General features: G+C 33.6%; 1 protein-coding gene and 1 long non-coding RNA gene across 3 annotated transcripts in view; both read right to left on the bottom strand.

Annotated features, from left to right (window-relative positions):
* LOC134700479 (uncharacterized) overlaps positions 1 to 22,003 on the bottom strand; it is a 521,631-nt gene that overhangs the window by 114,959 nt on the left and 384,669 nt on the right. The gene's annotated exons all lie outside the window — the stretch shown is intronic.
* Positions 168 to 17,421, bottom strand: LOC134700483 (uncharacterized). Of its 2 annotated transcripts, none has more exons than XR_010103892.1 (4): positions 17,361 to 17,421; positions 6,178 to 6,243; positions 2,525 to 2,570; positions 168 to 404 (listed from the first exon to the last, which is right to left on the bottom strand). It is a non-coding gene; the product is annotated as an uncharacterized LOC134700483 (long non-coding RNA). The 2 variants fall into 2 exon arrangements; XR_010103893.1 differs by lacking the exon at positions 17,361 to 17,421 and adding an exon at positions 11,873 to 11,952.

Raw genomic sequence — 22,003 nt, 5'->3', positions numbered from 1 at the left:
GCACAGACCGAAAAACATAATGCATAAAAACTGCTAGCAAGCTACAACTCAACATTATCAAGCTGTTCATCAAATATAAAATCATTCCCTTCCATAGAAGCCAAGAAAAAGAAATTGTAATTGTACAATGAGTGTTGTATAATTCTATTGGTAAACAGGAAGTGGATGTACGGCAGAGGAAAACTGCTTACAGAGTGTATTTTATAAACCCACCACCTCCCACACTAAAGGTGAACACAATACCACAACACCCTGAAAGATTAACGAGGCCGTTTTTATGAATTGATCTTTTTTTTGTAATCTTAAAAAACATATATTATACATACTAATAAGATAAATATTGATGAATGTACCTCTGAGGTCAGCCTATTTTATAAGTAAGGTTGTGTCGTCATCTCAAGTATCTGTGAAAAATAACTATAAATTACATTTACTTGTTAAAGCCTGATATATGTAAATACATATCAATTGTCGTCATCTCAAGTATCTGTGAAAAATAACTATAAATTACATTTACTTTTTAAAGCCTGATATATGTAAATACATATCAATTGTCGTCATCTCAAGTATCTGTGAAAAATAACTATAAATTACATTTACTTGTTAAAGCCTGATATATGTAAATACATATCAACTGTCGTCATCTCAAGTATCTGTGAAAAATAACTATAAATCATATTAAATTGTTTAAGCCTGATATATGTAAAATATATGTATCATTTAAAAATACTTCATTGGTACTTCTTTTTATAATTAACTGTTATGAATGTTCCTTCTAAATATAACAATGTTTGTGTGTTATCTCCCTGTTTCTTATAAACAAATCAATGTTTGTGGGTTATCTCCCTGTTTCTTATAAACTTATCAATGTTTGTGGGTTATCTCCCTGTTTCCATTAAACATATCAATGTTTGTGTGTTATCTCCCTGTATAAACATATCAATGTTTGTGGGTTATCTCCCTGTATAAACATATCAATGTTTGAGTGTTATCTCCCTGTATGAACATATCAATGTTTGTGGGTTATCTCCCTGTATGAACATATCAATGTTTGTGTGTTATCTCCCTGTATAAACATATCAATGTTTGTGTGTTATCTCCCTGTATGAACATATCAATGTTTGTAGGTTATCTCCCTGTATAAACATATCAATGTTTGTGGGTTATCTCCCTGTATAAACATATCAATGTTTGTGTGTTGTCTCCCTGTATAAACATATCAATGTTTGTGGGTTATCTCCCTGTATAAACATATCAATGTTTGTGTGTTGTCTCCCTGTATAAACATATCAATGTTTGTGGGTTATCTCCCTGTTTCCATTAAACATATCAATGTTTGTGTGTTATCTCCCTGTATGAACATATCAATGTTTGAGTGTTATCTCCCTGTATGAACATATCAATATTTGTGTGTTATCTCCCTGTATGAACATATCAATGTTTGAGTGTTATCTCCCTGTATGAACATATCAATGTTTGAGTGTTATCTCCTGTATGAACATATCAATGTTTGTGGGTTATCTCCCTGTTTCCATTAAACATATCAATGTTTGTGTGTTATCTCCCTGTTTCCATTAAACATATCAATGTTTGAGTGTTATCTCCCTGTATGAACATATCAATGTTTGTGTGTTATCTCCCTGTATGAACATATCAATGTTTGTGGGTTATCTCCCTGTATGAACATATCAATGTTTGTGGGTTATCTCCCTGTATGAACATATCAATGTTTGTGGGTTATCTCCCTGTATGAACATATCAATGTTTGTGGGTTATCTCCCTGTATAAACATATCAATGTTTGTGGGTTATCTCCCTGTATAAACATATCAATGTTTGTGTGTTATCTCCCTGTATGAACATATCAATGTTTGAGTGTTATCTCCTGTTTCTTATAAACATATCAATGTTTGTGGGTTATCTCCCTGTATGAACATATCAATGTTTGAGTGTTATCTCCTGTATGAACATATCAATGTTTGAGTGTTATCTCCTGTATGAACATATCAATGTTTGTGGGTTATCTCCCTGTTTCCATTAAACATATCAATGTTTGTGGGTTATCTCCCTGTATGAACATATCAATGTTTGTGGGTTATCTCCTGTATGAACATATCAATGTTTGTGGGTTATCTCCCTGTATAAACATATCAATGTTTGTGGGTTATCTCCCTGTATAAACATATCAATGTTTGTGTGTTATCTCCCTGTATGAACATATCAATGTTTGAGTGTTATCTCCTGTTTCTTATAAACATATCAATGTTTGTGGGTTATCTCCCTGTTTCTTATAAACATATAAATGTTTGTGTGTTATCTTCCTAAATTTAATGGCCCGGTTCATTAAAATGAGGACCTTGTCATATGAGGTTATTTTTGATTTGTTGACTATATATTGACCTGTATACATCACCATACTTGCTTTGTTGGGTTGCTGTCTCATTGACATATATCTCACATTTTACGTTTGAAACAAATTTCAAAAGTAAATGATCCGATTTAGTTCACATATAATGTACATTTACCTATAATAACTTGACTGGACAAGGATCACATTGACTGGACAAGGATCTAAAAAATACAAATAATAGATATTCAAACTAAAGACGAGGCTAAACAAGTGAAACTGTGAGCTACTGCTCACTGATGATACCCCCGCCGCAAGTGGATAATATTAATAGTGTAAAATATGCAAGTGTTTGGTAAACAGGAAGTTGTCAAGTGATGAATCTGAAAACACATCACACGGTATAGCTGACTTATATAAATCCTGAAACCAAATTTCAGAAATCCTTATATTGTAGTTCCCGAGAAAAATGTGACGAAAATTTTCAACTTGGCTATCATGTGTAAAATCATACAAGTGTTCGGTTAACAGGAAGTTGTCAAGTGATCAATCTGAAAACGCATCACACGGTATAGCTGACTTAGATAAACCCTGAAACCAAATTTCAGAAATCCTTGTATTGTAGTTCCTGAGAAAAATGCGACGAAAGTTTCATGGGACGGACGGACTGACGGACGGACGAACAGACAGAGGTAAAACAGTATACCCCCCTTTTTTCAAAGAGGGGTATAAAAAGAAAACACCAACAAACAACAGTACACAAAACACAAAAATAAACAAGCATTCTGACATTATTGCATTGCATACATAGTCCCCTACCATTTAAAAAATCATTGTACTGGAACAAAATGTTAACTTGATCTATAACTTGTCATGGTGTAAACTATATAACAAATATCAAGTCAATATCTTCAACCATGACGACAAAAAGTGTGGAAAACTGTTTATTTAAGGTGGTACTCAACACTTGCACTAAAATTAATTTGGCTCGTTTAATTTTCATAAAATTTTGTCAAAGTACTTACTTTGACCCTTTTACAAAATTATTAAAATTTGGAAAATTTTGAACCAACCGTTTTGTCAGAAAACTTACACTGGTTATATAGCAGTTTGATAAACACCAATTTTGATCATTGCGAAGCTTAATATTCCTTTTACAACACAACGTAATTAAAACGTTTAGCTGACTTTACAGAGTTATCTCCCTGTAGTGTTAGGTACCACCTTAAGTAAATTTTCGAAGTCCAAGGACCATAACTCTGCACAAAATAATCAGACTGGAACAAAATTTGAACTTGATCTGTAACTTGTCATGATAAGACTATATACCAAATATCAAATCAATATCTTCAAGCACAAAGAAAACAAGCATGGCAACACATAGTCACCTACTGGTTAAAAAAATCCTTGTAATGGAACAAAATTCTAACTTGATCTATAACTTGTCATGGTGTAAACTACATAAAATAACAAAATAAACTGTTATCACAGAGATATGTCTGGCTTTGTTGTAATTTCGATAATGCAAATGTTGAAATTAAAATAGCAACACTTTAACATGTAAGTTTTGCAAATATTCAAAGTCAATGAACCATGACTGAAGGTACATGGCTAAACAATCTCCATTGAAATGAGATGTGCCAATGCTAATACAACTGCATACCAAATACCATTGACTTATCATAAGTAGTTCCCTTTAAACAAACCTTTACACAAACTAAAACATGTAAACTAAGCAAAATTTCAAAGTCAATAATCCATAACTGAGGGGGCGGGTTCAAATAATATCTATGGTAATGAGATGTGCCAATGCTAATACAACTGCATACCTTATATCATTGACCTACCACTAGTTGTTCCCCATAAATCGATCTATTTACAAACTAATACATGAAAACTAAGCAAAAATTTCGAAGTCAATAGACCATGACTGAGGGGGCAGGCCCAAATATTCTCCATGGAAATAAGATATGCCAATGCTTATACAACTGCATACCCTTAAGGGGTCAATTGACAATTTTGGTCATATTAACTTATTTGTAGATCTTACTTTGCTGTTTACAGTTTATCTTTATCTATAATAATATTCAAGATAATGACCAAAAACTGCTAAATTTCCTTAAAATTACCAATTAAGTGGCAGCAACCCAACAATTGGTTGTTTGATTCATCTGAAAATTTCAGGGCTGATAGATATTGACCTAATGAACATTTTTACTCCATGTCAGATTTGCTCTAAATGCTTTCGTTTTTGAGATATCAGCCAAAAACTGCATTTGACCCCTATGTTCTATTTTAAGTAACGGTGGCCATGTTTTTTGACGGATCAAAAATCGAAGCGCACATTTTGTGCAGGATGTACTAAGGAACAATCATGTTAAGTTTCATTCAAATCCATTCAGTAGTTTCAGAGGAGAAGATGTTTGTAAAATTGTTAACAACGACAGACGACGAAGACGACGACGACGACGACGGACGCCAAGTGATGAGAAAAGCTCACATGGCCTTTTAGGCCAGGTGAGCTAAAAATACAAAATGTCATTTATCTTTATACAATGTCTTTTAAAAAATGAATTATTTCCCTTTGAACAGAAATTTAGTAATTAATAAGTACATTGTATTTCATCAAAAATTTAATTCTAGAGAAAGGGCTTTAACTGAACATGGAGAAAAGCTAAAACCATAAAAAATCGAACTTGACCTGTAACTTGACGTGATAAAACAATACACCAAATATCAAATCAATATCTTCAAGCGTGAAGAAAAAAAGTTTGGAAAACTGATTTGCCGGACTGACAGATGGACAGACAGACGGACAGAGCGCAAACCTAAAGTCGTCTTCTACTTCGTCGGTAGGGGACTAATTAACAGCTGTGCCACGAGCACATGATATGCCCGTCGTCTTGTGAAAAAAACATCAAAAAATGTTTTTGGAATAACACGGGGGTTGTTCAGGAAGTCATGCTAAGTATATCCTGGCTCATCCTTATTCCTGCTCAATAGGAAGTTTATATAAGAGACAGAAAAAAAATGCTCACAACATGTTTTGTATGTTTTTTACCAAAAAAGCTCAATAAAAATTCAATAACTCAAAAATAAAATAAAGAATCATCACGAAAAAGTATACAGATCTTCAGATTAATATAACTAACAAGTGTGTGAAGTTTTATGCAATAATCATAAATAGTTTCTGAGATCTATACGGTGCGACATGTAAACACCCCCCCCCCCCCCCCCCAATAGCCCGTCAAAATTTTGACGGGCATATAAAAACTGGAAAACTGATTTGCTGGACTGATGGATGGACAGACAGACAGACTTAGTGCAAACCTAAAGTCCACTTCCACTTTGTTGGTAGAGAAATAAAAACCTAAAGACTGAGCAACACAAACCCCACCAAAAGTTTGGGGTGATCTCAGGTGCTCCGGAACGGTAAGCAGATGGCACTTGTGTTGCTCATGAATGTAAGTACAAACCCACTTCTAGGTCTATAATTTAAAAATGCTTTTCAATGGTTGAATATAATTTTGACCTCTTTCATTGAATGGTTGCTGTCTCATTGACATAAATATCCCAAGTTAACTTCATAGTCGAAAACTCTTATTTTTTAAGCAATTTACATTTTGTTAGACATGTTAGTTAAGTAATCATGTAGTTATGTCACATATTTTTTTGTTTCCCATATATATACAACAAAAGTAGATGAGTGCAAAATGTTAATCCTGTTAGCTCTTTATTATCTCCCCTTTAAGCATTTTAACATTGTCAATTTCATTTGATAAAATAAATAACTTACCGATTCAATACAATTTGACTATAATATTCACTTACCTTTACTAAACATGTATTAAAGCGACTGGACTTGAAGCAAATAAAAACGTACAGTAGATCTTTAAACTGAAAATATAAGATAGCTCTATTACAGTTTCAGATGAATATCGGTTGAACCATTTCTGAATATATTATGTTTTATATACTTTTTTAGCTTGTAACAAGTATCTTGTCATGAATGAAAGAGATATAACCTTCTGTATATAGTACCATACATAGCTTGGTGTAGGAGTTTTTAGGACAAATTCATAAAAGCATGACGGCCTGTTATTAGCAAGGTTGTCTAATGGGAGTTATTTTTGTGTCATGTCACTGTATTATTAGCCAGGCTGTCGAATTGGAGTTATTTTTGTGTCATGTCACTGTATCATTCCCCAGGCTGTCTAATGGGAGTTATTTTTGTGTCGTGTCACTGTATTATGAGCAAGACTGTCTAATGGGAGTTATGTTTGTGTCATGTCACTGTATTATTAGCCAGGCTGTCTAATGGGACTTATGTTTGTGGCATGTCACTGCATTATTCATGTTATTAGCCAGGCTATATAATGGGAGTTTTTTTTGTGTCATGTCACTGTAATGTATTATTAGCCAGGCTGTCTAATGGGAGTTATTTTTGTGTCATGTCACTGCATTATTAGCCAGGCTGTCTAATGGGAGTTATGTTTGTGTCATGTCATTGCCTTATTAGCAAGGCTGTCTAATGGGAGTTATTTTTGTGTCATGTCACTGTATTATGAGCAAGACTGTCTAATTGGAGTTATGTTTGTGTCATGTCACTGCATTATTAGCCAGGCTGTCTAATGGGAGTTATTTTTGTGTCATGTCACTGTATCATTAGCCAGGCTGTCTAATGGGAGTTATGTTTGTGTCATGTCATTGCCTTATTAGCAAGGCTGTCTAATGGGAGTTATTTTTGTGTCATGTCACTGTATTATTAGCCAGGCTGTCTAATTGGAGTTATGTTTGTGTCATGTCACTGTATTATGAGCAAGACTGTCTAATTGGAGTTATGTTTGTGTCATGTCATTGCATTATTAGCAAGGCTGTCTAATGGGAGTTATTTTTGTGTCATGTCACTGCATTATTAGCCAGGCTGTCTAATGGGAGTTATGTTTGTGTCATGTCACTGTATCATTAGCCAGGCTGTCTAATGGGAGCTATTTGTGTGTCATGTCACTGTATTATTAACAAGGCTGTCTAATGGGAGTTATTTTAGTGTCATGTCACTGTATCATTAGCCAGGTGTCTAATGGGAGCTATTTTTGTGTCATGTCACTGTATCATTAGCCAGGCTGTCTAATGGGAGTTATGTTTGTGTCATGTCATTGCCTTATTAGCAAGGCTGTCTAATGGGAGTTATTTTTGTGTCATGTCACTGTATTATGAGCAAGACTGTCTAATTGGAGTTATGTTTGTGTCATGTCATTGCATTATTAGCAAGGCTGTCTAATGGGAGTTATGTTTGTGCCATGTCACTGTATCATTAGCCAGGCTGTCTAATGGGAGCTATTTGTGTGTCATGTCACTGTATTATTAACAAGGCTGTCTAATGGGAGTTATTTTTGTGTCATGTCACTATATCATTAGCCAGGCTGTCTAATGGGAGTTATGTTTGTGTCATGTCATTGCCTTATTAGCAAGGCTGTCTAATGGGAGTTATTTTTGTGTCATGTCACTGTATTATGAGCAAGACTGTCTAATTGGAGTTATGTTTGTGTCATGTCATTGCATTATTAGCAAGGCTGTCTAATGGGAGTTATGTTTGTGCCATGTCACTGTATCATTAGCCAGGCTGTCTAATGGGAGCTATTTGTGTGTCATGTCACTGTATTATTAACAAGGCTGTCTAATGGGAGTTATTTTTGTGTCATGTCACTGTATCATTAGCCAGGCTGTCTAATGGGAGTTATGTTTGTGTCATGTCATTGCCTTATTAGCAAGGCTGTCTAATGGGAGTTATGTTTGTGTCATGTCACTGTATTATTAGCCAGGCTGTCTAATTGGAGTTATGTTTGTGTCATGTCACTGTATTATGAGCAAGACTGTCTAATTGGAGTTATTTTTGTGTCATGTCACTGTATTATTAGCCAGGTTGTCTAATGGGAGCTATTTTTGTGTCATGTCACTGTATCATTAGCCAGGCTGTCTAATGGGAGTTATTGTTGTGTCACGTCACTGTATCATTCACCAGGCTGTCTAATGGGAGTTATTTTTGTGTCACGTCACTGTATCATTAGCCAGGCTGTCTTATGGGAGTTATTTTTGTGTCATGTCACTGTGTTATTAGCCAGGCTATCTAATGGGAGTTATTTTTGTGCCATGTCACTGTATCTATAAATCAGTCCATCCATATGTTCTGATGGTTCGCACCCAAAACACATTCGCACCCCCACAAGTTCGCCCCTTGGCTATGTTTGCACCCTTTTTTATTCAAATGCTGGTTGAATTAGATTTTTTTTAGATACATATATATCAAAATATTTATATATTTTAATGAATAAAAATTCGTGAATTTTTTTAATGAAATATATTTTTTGACTGTGATTAGATGATTAAAAGTCAGAGGTACTACTTATACAAGTAATTTTTATTTACTTGAGGAAGTTAAAATAAATATACACATATACAATAATTTGTAGGATACTTGTACAAGTGAATTTTAGTTACTTGTACATGTATATGTATAGGTAAAAAAAAATGGCTTAGTTATGTCCCTTAGACATTCAGAATTTTTTACTTGTATACAAATACAAATAAATACAAATATTTTATTGGTACAAACACAATTACAATGAATACAGCATTAGTAGTTCAATATGTTATAATTAAGAAGCTAAAATCTATACACCAGACATTTATATATATAAGAACTAGTCACTTTCAGGACTTTTAAAGAATTACTATTAATACAACTATTAATATTTAGCTGATTTTCACTACAACATGTAGGAAGTATATTTAATATCTTATTTTTAAAGTTAATTCTATAGTTGGAAAAAATTTCACATTTCAGTAAAAAGTGATTTTCATCTTCTACCTCACCTGATTTACATACATTACAAAGTCGTTCATCGGTGGGTAAACCTAAATATCGCCCCTTTTCAATAGCAAGATTGGGTGCACTCAATCTAATTTTACACAGAGATGACATTTCTAATCTATTACTTAGAACATCAACATAAGAACTACACTGCTTTGAATTATGAAATTGTTGGTAAAATTTTAGTTTTGATGAATCATGAATTTTTGATGATTGATCCTGTGTGCACTGATCAATCAATCATTGTTTAAATTAATACTTGGTAGATATTGTTTGATAGAAAAGTTTTCCCCAGCTAGGTTTGAAAATCCTAGATTGTTAAAAAATAGAATAAATTTTCTTTGTCCAGGGGTTATTTTTTTCAGTTGCCAGAAAAACTTTGGATTTAAGTGTGTTTTCAGACCTTAAAATATGATCATAAAACTTAATACAAGAAAATGATATTTTTGAGCATAACAGTAGCCTGCAAAGTTCAGCTCTACAAGCAGCATTAATTGCTTTACAATGAACACCTAGAATTTCTTTTATGAATTTCATATGAAATTTTTCCAAAATGGAATTGTCTCCCGAATTATCAAAAACACCCCAAATCTCGCTACAATACAGCAATATGGGGCTTACTAATGAATCAAATATTTTTTCTAAAAGTTTACAAGGATTATCCAATCCAATTGTTTTCTTCATCTTAAAACATGCTTTCCTAGCTTTTTCCATTAGTAAGGATACAGCTAAGTTAAAAAAAGTCATCCTATCTCCTTTCTTAAATTCTAAGAATTTCTTTACTCTAATAGAATTTTAAATTGTCTGCCCTTTGCAGATGTCTTTTATACTAATCATTAAGGTGTAATTTCATGGACAATGAAAATCCCATTGGTCTGTTATCTTCAGAACACTGCTAATTTACAAGTCCCCAAGGAGCAATTTTTGAAGGCCTTGAGCAAACACTTAAGATCTTTGCAAACAGTTTCTTCGTTGAATTAATGAGATGAAACATTGAACTCTAATAAAAAATTATGAGCTAACCTGGGAAAAATCATTAAAGCATGATTTTACATCGCAAACCTTAAGAATGTTTGTGGGATTGTAAGAAAAATTTACTTAATATACCAGTGAATTTTTCAGAAAATTAAGGGGAGATTATTTAAACATTATAATTAACTTAAATGTGTAAATTTTTTTTACTTCTTCAAGTAAATAAAAATGACTTTTACAAGTAGTACCCCTGACTGATATATTAATTATGATTTATTTAAGATTACTGTTCTAAATTGATATTAACAAAGATAATTTGGTATTATTGTTATGTGTCTGGTGTTAAGTAAAATACAAGTAGTTAGTTTGGTACAAGTAAAACAATGAAGACTTTTAATGAATAAAATGAAAGATAACTATTTTTACTAGTTTGTGACGAGTTTGATAGCCATTTGGATTTTTCTGCCCTACTTTAACAAGTCTAATAGACAAATGACTTAGTTTTTGACAGAGGCTGATTTATAAATTAAACTGAAACATTTTTTTTTTGATTTAGAGGGTTTTACAGGGCTTTTTGTGAGAAAAATTTGGTTGATTATTTAGGGAATCACTGAAGCATGACTGGAGCTGGTCCCCTCTTGGTCAGTCAGTGCCCCTCCCCCCCCCCCTTTATGAAAATTTCTGGATCCGCCATTTTTTTATCATGACATTATTTATTATCAATTGTCCAAATAATTCACAAAAGAAAACCTGTTTACGTTTTTAGAATGTCACTATTTTATTTTAAACAATAAAAAAACAAATTTTCTTTATTTAATAAAAAAACACTATCAAAAGGACGATTAAAATAAAGCTTCAAACTTATTCAGCACAAATCCTTTGATGCGAACGTGTGGGGTGTGAACGAGAATGGAGCGAACATGAATTTAGGTAGCAATACACAGTTAGGAGTTTAGTTTCGCATTATGGCCCCTGTGAATTTTTCAAATAGGAAAGTTATTGTGTAATAAAATTCATTTTTAGACAGATGAGTGCTAATAGAGCCTTCAAAGATGGTTTATAAGAGCATCAAGATTATTTTTTACATGTTTTATGGGCCGTTTTCTGTTTGACAGTCCGTATTTTCATAGCTAGACCGGCCATCGGTCCAGAAATTAATGTACTGTTTACAAATACTCTTTTTCTACACGAAGTTTTTGACGCAATTTTCCAAAAAAATGAGACGAAAGACATATGTCATGATTTTCATTGGATTTGCTGAATGATATATGTACACAGTTTCAGAAAAGGTATTACTTCAAGCGATTGAAATTCTACTTTTAGTCAAATTTTGGGGAAATATGTGACATCTTTCCCCCCCTTTTTGCAATATTTTATAACAAATAAATGCAGATTGTTGCCATGGATACACCAAAAAGAAATTATATTTTACCAGTTTATATACTGGAAATAAAATCTATGGAAAGATTCTGATTACATACATATGCCCATATATGACACAAACAGTAAGCTTCATATTGCAAGAAAGCAATGAAAAGGGGATGGTAAAATTCATAAGGGCAAATTTCAGTATTTTTTCCTAACTGTTTATTGCTACCTTAGGCGAACGGACCCGGATTGGAACCAAGACAACATGGACGTCCGTCTTATATCTTAACTGAATTATCTGTGTTCTCAAAATACCTCTGTATATCTTTGAGTAGGTTTTACTAAAATCGTATGTTTACCCTTTCTTTCTCACAGGAAACATATTTTTGTCAGGGGCGCGAAACGGGTGCGTATAATATACAACTCGTTTCAGGAGTTGTTTCTGGGTTACACTAATGACTGGACCGAATGACAGGACCGAATAACAGGACCAAATGAAAAATGCTAATAACTTTTTATTATTCATAGGATTGATCTCAAATTTGAAATATAATAAGATGTCAGCATTTGAAATTTAAAATTAAAAAAAAATTATATAGAAACTTGAAAAAACGTGACCTGACCATCGATGACAATGACAGGACCAATATCGAGAATGACATCACAACTTCCTCTCTTCGTAAACAATGCAGAATAGGAACTGCACTACAGAGAATACAAGAACGGCAGAAAATCATTGACGCAGGACACAACGATCCGGCACTTTTCTATAGCCTTATATCAAATATTTTTGTATTACTTTAAAATATTTATTATTTTTGTATTTAACTTAGAAAAGACAAACATAGAATATAATATTTAGTGTTAATAATTTGAGACAAAGAAAAGTGTTAGGATATTTTTTGTTTGTTTTTTCATATTGTTCATTTCTAATCATGTCTTCATTTCCAGTGATTATTGATGGCCATTCCCAGGGAAGCCGAAAGCCAACGAGGTCTATGTAATAAGATGTGAAAACTCCGATGATTGGAAATGTGACCAATATCCGTGGATACAATATGGGTTAAAAAAAGTGACAATTGGTAGTGCTGTGCTAGAAAAGAAATATTTCAAGATAAAACAACCAGGTTCTATAAGTCAACAATCAGGTAAGAGGAGTAGACCAGTTGGTTCACTTGAATTCAGAAGAACAGCGTTTTACTTCGAAGACAAGAAGAATTTAGTGCTAGTGCATTATGAAGGTGACGAGAATGTGTATACTCCTTTAATTCATGGAAACCGAAAAGAAAAAGAAAATGCACCGGAATATGTTCGTACCGCCCCCTCAGTGTTAAAAGCCATAGAAAAAGTTGTACAAAAAGGTGACAAAACCGCTATGGATGTGTATAGAGACAGTATTTCAAACAGTGATATTCCTGGAGTACAACAAGGTGTAATGAACGCAAGAAACGTTAAACAAGTTGAAAACATTGTGCGAAAAGTGAACGAACAGAAGAGAATAAGTAAAGATGACATTTATAATCTGATGTTGTTAGCTTACCACATGGAAGGTTATATTCAAGAAATTACTGTGTTCCCGGATTTAACTTCTATAATAGCTTTACCGGAGATGATCTATAGTTAATCAGCTACTGGACGTAAATACTGAAGATGATCAACCGTTTCTATTCTTCTACGATACAACATTTAAACTCGGAGATTGTTATGTGTCGCCTCTTGTGTTCCGCAATATTATATTTGAGGATCGCCCTATCATGCCAGTAGCATTTCTCATAGATGGAAGGAAAAAAGAAAAAGTTCATTCGAAATTTTTCGATTTTGTGTCATCAGTGTTTCCGAAGTTAAATAGAAAGTGTGTACCGTTTGTGACTGACCGGGAACCAGGATTATCAAATGCAATAGAAAAGAATTTCCCGAACTCTGATGTGATAATGTGTTGGAACCATTTGATTGGTGATGCCAAATTCAACCTACAGAAGATGGGTGCAGATCAAACTAACATTGCATTTTATCTTTCTTACATTCGGGAATTACTGCGTTGTGAAAGTGATGAAGAATTCAAGGAGAACCAGATGCTTCGCAGGGCGTAGCTTTATACGACCGCAGAGGTTGAACCCTGAACGGTTGGGGCAAGTATGGACACAACATTCAAGCTGGATTCCGCTCTAAATTTGGATTGTGATTAAATAGTTGACACAGCATAGGTTTCTGACACAGAATGAATGTATTCAAATGAACTTAAAATTTTTGTTTTCTCTTAGAGCAATTCACTATGCTGTTGAATATTAATCCTCTCAAAAAAATGTTTGAAGACATTTTCTTTTTATTTATGAAATTTCAAATGAGAAAAATTGAACCCAATTTTTTATTCACATCCCCCCTTATTCCAAAACTAATTTCAATTAAAATATTCTAATGAAGTTTGCAACAATTACTACTCATTTAAATACATCATAAAATATTAAGATGTAAAAAAACTGCTTGTTATCACTGAATGGTAAAGATTATTTAAATTTATCAGTTGGTAGAAAAAGTGAATATACATTGTATATTGTATATAACAAAGATTTAAGTTGATTCTGGACAAAGAAAGATAACTCCAATTAAAAAATATTCTTGCTATTGCACAATATTGTGAACTTAGATATTTCTTGCTTACTATACTGGACAAAGAAAGATAACTCTTAATTAAAAAAAAATTTGCTATTTCACAATATTGTGAAATTAGATATTTCTTGCCATTGCACAATACTGTGCAATTGAAAAGACTTGCTATTGCACAATACTTAATATAATAATTTTAGATCCTGATTTGGACCAACTTGAAAACTGGGCCCATAATCAAAAATCTAAGTACATGTTTAGATTCAGCATATCAAAGAGGCCCAAGAATTTAATTTTTGTTAAAATCAAACTTAGTTTAATTTTGGACCCTTTGCACTTTAATTTAGACCAATTTTAAAACTGGACCAAAAATTAAGAATCTACATACACAGTTAGATTTGGCATATCAAAGAACCCCAATTATTCAATTTTTGATGAAATCAAACAATGTTTAATTTTGGACCTCGATTTGGGCCAAATTGAAAACTGGGCCAATAATAAAAAATCTAAGTACTTTTTTAGATTCAGCATATCAAAGAACCCCAAGGTTTCAATTTTTGTTAAAATCAAACTAAGTTTAATTTTGGACCCTTTGGACCTTAATGTAGACCAATTTGAAAACGGGACCAAAAATTAAGAATCTACATACACAGTTAGATTCGGCATATTAAAGAACCCCAATTATTCAATTTTGATGAAATCAAACAAAGTTTAATTTTGGACCCTTTGGGCCCCTTTTTCCTTAACTGTTGGGACCAAAACTCCCAAAATCAATACCAACCTTCCTTTTATAGTCATAAACCTTGTGTTTAAATTTCATAGATTTCTATTTACTTATACTAACGCTATGGTGCGAAAACCAAGAAAAATGCTTATTTGGGTCCCTTTTTGGCCCCTAATTCCTAAACTGTTGGGACCGAAACTCCCAAAATCAATACCAACCTTCCTTTTGTGGTCATAAACATTGTGTTTAAATTTCATTGATTTCTATTTACTTTAACTAAAGTTATTGTGCGAAAACCAAGAATAATGCTTATTTGGGCCCTTTTTTGGCCCCTAATTCCTAAACTGTTGAAACCAAAACTCCCAAAATCAATCCCAACCTTTCTTTTGTGGTCATAAACCTTGTTTCAAAATTTCATAGATTTCTATTAACTTAAACTAAAGTTATAGTGCGAAAACCAAGAAAATGCTTATTTGGGCCCTTTTTGGCCCCTAATTCCTAAAATGTTGGGACCAAAACTCCCAAAATCAATACCAGCCTTCCTTTTATGGTCATAAACCTTGTGTTAAAATTTCATAGATTTCTATTCACTTTTACTAAAGTTAGAGTGCGAAAACTAAAAGTATTCGGAAGACGACGACGACGACGACGACGACGACGACGACGCCAACGTGATAGCAATATACGACGAAAATTTTTTCAAAATTTGCGGTCGTATAAAAAGCAGTTGTTAACAGTGAAGTGGTAAAAACCGTTCGTCACATATTTCAACAAAATTGAAAAGGATATGTTATATCATTGTGGAAAGTGGATAATAAGTAAGTATGACAACCTTTATGATCCGTTTTCTTGAGTTACTAACAATCCGTGTGAGAGTATGAACGCCGTTATTAAACGACTGAACAAGTATAAGGAGCTTCCCGTTGATTGCTTTGTGTTATCCATGTACTACCTTCAGTGTTACTACTATACCGAAACAGTTTCCCCATATATCTGGATTTCAACCGACAGGATTATCGCCAGTTTACGATGAAGACAAACAGTGCTGGGTTGAAAGTTTCGGGAAATTCAGCAGTAAGGATACACCGTGTGTTCAAGTTCAACATACAGGAAAGTCGCACTGGGTAACCTCTTTTCAACATAAAAAGGAAAATGCCGTTTATGTGTTAGACAGTAAAAGTACAGAGTTCAAACTTACACCGGACCCAGGCCTGAGGAGACGTCTAGAGCGTACAATCTCTCCCCTTTTGATCGAAAAAAATTATCAGACTCATGCTACTCACGATTTATATGATGTTTAGGGTTACATCAGAGACGTATATATGTCTCTGGTTACATGCAAAGGAAATAAATCAATAATCTGTGTCTAGTTCACCTGACTGGATCAGTTTTAAATGTTATAGTCAATGATACCTGTGCGTGTACAACCAATAAGGACGTTATACTTACTTCTTTGTTAGATAAACCTTTAAATAGCTTTATCTTTGTTAGCTTCCTATTGAAAGAAGACTTATATAGCTATTACAAATCATTTGGACGGTAACCAAAGACGATTGAAAAACCTGTTCGACTAGTTTATAAATAAATTAATTTAAACGAATAAATATGTGCATCTTACACCAAAAGTTTGTAATAAGAAGTCCATCTTTTCTTTTTGGTTTTAAATACTATGAAAAAAGTAAAAACATGAATTGAGTTAAATATAACTTAGTAAACTAATTACTTGAAACGTTGTCCTACTGGCAAATTAGTCTTGGCAATAATCTTTGATACTATTACATATTTATGTTTGTATACCAAGGAAACAGATATGAGGCCAGTACAAGGAAGTATTCCCTTACGACCAGATTTGAACAGGGGCGGACCAGTCATTTTAAAAGGGGGGGAGGGGTCCCAACCTAGGACAAAGGGGGTTCCAACTATAGTGTCCCCATTCAAATGCATTGATCGTCCAAAAAAAGGGGGGGTTCCAACCCCCGGAACCCTCCCCCTGGATCCGCTGAGAATTACAAGGAAGTATGGCCCTTACGACCAGATACATGTAGCAATGTTTAATTACTAAAAGAAAGTTGATCAAAAGAGTAGGCTAACTTGTTACGAGTGCCATATACCAATACAATATTTTTTTATAATTTCCGAATGAGGTCCCTAAAGGGAAGGTCTATATGTGTAACATATGATACCTTTCACCAGTGGCGGATCCAGGACTTTCAAAAATGGGGGGAGGCCAGAGGGGCACATTAAAAAAAACAGGGGACCCGACAGTTAAAAGCCTGAGAAATGCACATAAAACCCAATGTTTGGCCATAAGGTGCCTCCTTGGTACGCCCCATTTTTATTAATCAGTACAATCCGAGCCTATGATATTCTTCTAAAAAAAGATTAAATCATGTAACACACAAATGTAGATTTTAAGATACTTAAATTACTGTCTTAATAATCAATACATATATTATCAGAAATAACTAAAATTACCTTTAAAAAACAATTGTCCAATTGGTTAAAATGAATTTCCACTTTCGTTTCATATGTAAACACACATACATAACGACTGTCGCAAAGTCATTTTTACATACGGGTCCAGAATGTAATACAATACCAATATACAAATAGATATTTATTTGAACCAATTAAAAATGCCGTTAAGTGATTATAATTGAACATACACCAGATAATATTACAATATTTCATTCATAAAAGAAAGGGAGATTGTATATTTTAGCAGAGACATATTTCATTATCACTGAACTAGTATATATATATATATTTGTTTAGGGGCCAGCTGAAGGACGCCTCCGAGTGCGGGAATTTCTCGCTGCATTGAAGACCTGTTGGTGACCTCCTGCTGTTGTCTGTTCTATCATATCATGTCTATTGTCGGTTGTTGTCTCTTTGACACATTCCCTATTTCCATTCTCAATTTAAATTTTACATGCATGTGTATATGATCTGTCTCTGATTTTAGTAAGTGCAAGGCTATTAATTTCAAAAAGGGGGTCTGTGGTAACCGATGAACATGCATTCTGACAATTTATTGCACATAATGCTGAGCCATAACTATGAACATTTCAAGGGTTCACAATGTTGACTGGGTCATGGAAATATGGTCACTTGGACTTTTCCCGTTCCGGCAGAAACTTTAACCCTTGATGAAGGGAGACGTCCGTTTGGCTGCGCGGGGATGTATAAATACCCTGCCATATCTGGTCAGAATCGATGCTTCGTGCATGAAGAGAAAGTAGGTTGGCCCTTTGCACGTGAAATAACACTTGAAGCAACTTCTTAAGGGTTTCAAGTTTCCCCCTTCATTCCGACCCCCTCCCGGCTATTTGTGAATGGTTCTAAATATGTATGAAATAATTGCCACTGGACGTTAAGCAACACTGAACTAATTGATACATCATAACTGAAAATAATTAACATATTTCCAAAAATATTTTTTACCGATGTGCTTCTTACGTGGGGCTACTTATTTGTAAGATGCATATATTTATTCGTTTAAAACTTATAAACTAGTCTAATAGGGTTTTAAGTCGTCTTTGGTTCACGTGCAACAAATTGTGACTGTGGAATGATTTCTGTAAAAAAAAAAAGTGTGCATTAATCTAACGAACTGTAAATGTAACAGTGCCAAACATTTACATGCGTGGGGTTCAAATAACATTATTTCTTATGTTTATTTATTACAGCAATGCACATTTATACATCGAGGGGTTGAATGCATATGAACAATCAGTAAGATACACAATGCAAAAAAAATATGAATTTCATGAAACAAGAATCTTGCATTCTGGTTGGTTATCTACCGGTTGTATTTAACACATCGTCCAAACTAAACTGTTTACGCCCGGGGATAAAGAAAGGTATATTTATCTATGCACAGCAATCATAGTATAAAATGATACATTTACATTTTTTTCAATGTGCTGTTTTCGCTTTTGTGGTCAGTAAAAGGGAAGAAACTTTATTAAACTACTTTGCTTTTGTCGTTTTGATATTTTGTTGGATGCATGTATACTTTGCTTACCGAAATGTTTAATGTCAACTTTGTTTTCATCGTTCATACATTGTACAAATCAAATGGTGGATTTCTTTAACAAAATTGAGACAGAAAAGTTTTATACTCCAGTATGTAATAATGTGAAGTGGAAGTTCTTCATAAGAATTTTTCAATTTTCATCCCGAAATACAAATTAGTAAAAGGAACGCTTATAAGATTCGTTATCTTGGTGTAATCAGTGGTGTACGGAATTTAACACCGGTGTTGAAAATTCCCTAAACCCCTGATTACACCAATGATAACTAATATCACTACTGTACAATTGCTAAATGTGTCGCCAACATGTCGTGGAGTATAAATGGCATCATTTAGACTGGGTGTTGATAAACGGCGGAAACGGAAAACGGAATACGGAATGGAAACGGAAAACGGAAACAGAAAGAATTAACATCTTTCTTTTTGGTTATTTTATCTACATAGGTATGTTTTATATAGTATTGCACATGTTAACAAGAAAAAACCAAGAAGAATGAATTTAAAATAAAAGATTTTGAAGCATAAAGTATTGAAATAATTACCAGGAGATGTTGAGACTATGTTTTTGAAATATTTGATACAGTCATGTGTACGTCGTTCGTGCGATTCGGGATAGTCTTTTTGACTTTTCTTTTTGTTTTTAAAGTTTGATCAATGTCAATAAGATAGCAACCCAACAACACAAAATAAATCTATATAGGCCTAAAAAATATTGACATCAGCCTCGATTCTATAAATAGGTTGTGAAGTAATACACTTTTGGTGAAATCCTTTGCATCATTTCTTTCTATTTTCTTTTTTAATTGCCTTGAGTCAAGATGAGTGTTGTGGTGTATCTTGTTGCGTTGTTCTGCATTGGTGATTTTCGTTGTATCTTTTCTTGTATAATGGAAAGAAAACGTAAAAGAAACCTAATAGGACAATGGTGTATCGACAAAATCCGATATGGAAACCAGGGAACTAGAATAGAAACTTGTATATACTTTATTTTTATGAAAACAAATTGAAAAAATCTCTCACTAAACAAAGCCTTTCTCACCCTTTTACAATACTCAAGGATTTGTATAGTAAATCCTTGCAATACTGAAGTCAACTGATGATGTTTGGTATTTACATTTACATAGGAAAAGCATATTATCTCCTAGAATTTAAATTAAAATAATACGAATTGATGTGCAAAAAGTGGCGAACAATTAGTAGCCTACATGGATATATACGATTTGCACAGTGCCATCACCAAGTTAGTCGTAGTCATGTCCTAAGGTTTTCAAAATCAAATTGTCTACGCTGCTTCAAATATCATGCCGCTTAATTCTTCTCTGAAAATTCAATTCCTCTCAATTGTGTATAGTCAGCTATAAAAGGCCCCGAAATGACAATGTTAAACAATTCAAATGAGAAAAATAACGACCTTATTTATGTACAAAAAAATGCCGGAAAGAAAAACAAATATGTAACACATAAACAAACGAAAACCACTGAATAACAGGCTCCTGACTTGGGACAGGCACACACATACAGAATGTGGCGGGGTTTAATATGTTAGCAGGACCCCCCCCCCCTTAACCTGGAACAGTGGTATAACATTACAACATAAGAACAAACTAACTATACAAATCCATTGAAAAGGCGTAACTCCTCAGATGGACACAAATACAATTGGACGTGGCCGGGTACTTCTACATCCCAATAACGAAAAGACACTGGATACAATTCTGCGAGTACTCGCAGTTAACTGACAGCTATTTCAAAGCCATTAACAACTAATAAAAAAAATCATGCGTCTAAGACGTAAACCATTGATGAATGATATTATGGTAATCTAGACGGTAAACACATTAAGTTGGACTATACTATATGCTGCAGCATCTTGAAGAGAATGCATGTTTGAGATACTTAATTTGCGGAAATGCACAAATGTCTCCTGTTGTCCATTCATCAGGTATCAAGCTGGCATTGATGATTGTTGAAAAATAGGTGAATAATAATATGATAGCTGCTAATTCATTTTATATTTTTTAGGTCTATTTTTTTACATTCTATGGCCTATTTCTTCTGGCCCTCATACTTTTTATGTATTGAATTCATATCCTAAATTGTTTCTCGCCCATACTTAAGGTATTATGTCTTTCCATTTAGGATGTATATGTAACGGTCTTTTGAGTGGTACATATTTAGTTGATGTCTTCTTAGTTGATACAATTATAGTGAAATGTTCATTCAATGTTTTTGCTCTGTCATGGTCGTTTTCTGCTGGTACTAAGACCTGCTTTAGTCTTTAGTGGTACACTTTGCGAGAGATATTTTTTTATCTGACCTGGTCCTGCTAAGTGAGCTTTTCTCGTCACTTAGCGTTCGTCGTCCGATTTCGTCTTTGTTAACTTTTACAAAATTCCTCATTATATGTAGTCTCTGAAACTAATGGGCAAAATGTTATTGAACATATGTCTGTTAGGGAATCGCCTGATAGATTTGGTTAAACAGTCACCATTGGTGTATCTAATTAAAAAACTGTGTTGGATAACCCTGCCTGTCAGCCAAGTTAGCCTGTCTATTAAGAAACGTTATGAATAACAAAAACCTGATGTGAAAAACATATCTAATCTGACATCGGACTCGGACTTCTTTTAAAATGAGTTTTACTGTGTGTATGCTTCATATGTGTTTCTTTACAGGGATGATTCCAGGTGTTTTCAAATGGGTCCCTTGAACATCACATTGGGAATTTTTATCCCAATTGGGAATTTTTTATGCATACAATCTAAAACGAAATAATATCATTTTCCTGACCTGTAAAAACGGAAAATGTATATTAAGTTTCACCTGAACACTGCTTGAAGAAGTTATTGGATTCAGACCAGGGAAGTTATAATACATGAATACCATGAATACCATTGCACATGATGCACTATCATCTTAACTTTGGTAAACAAGGCATATATACCAGCTAACATAAACCTATGGCACTTAAGCAGTTTAGCTATTTATTCGAATTTCAAATTATCTCAAATTATCTCATAATATATAAGATATCTTATATAACATATTAGATTTTTATAAGATATCTCATTTAGTATATGAG

Source organism: Mytilus trossulus, unplaced genomic scaffold (assembly GCF_036588685.1).
Source record: "Mytilus trossulus isolate FHL-02 unplaced genomic scaffold, PNRI_Mtr1.1.1.hap1 h1tg000158l__unscaffolded, whole genome shotgun sequence".
Lineage (NCBI taxonomy): Eukaryota > Metazoa > Mollusca > Bivalvia > Mytilida > Mytilidae > Mytilus > Mytilus trossulus.
The sequence above is the reverse complement of the archived record's forward strand: the minus strand, read 5'-3'. Positions and strand labels throughout refer to the sequence as shown.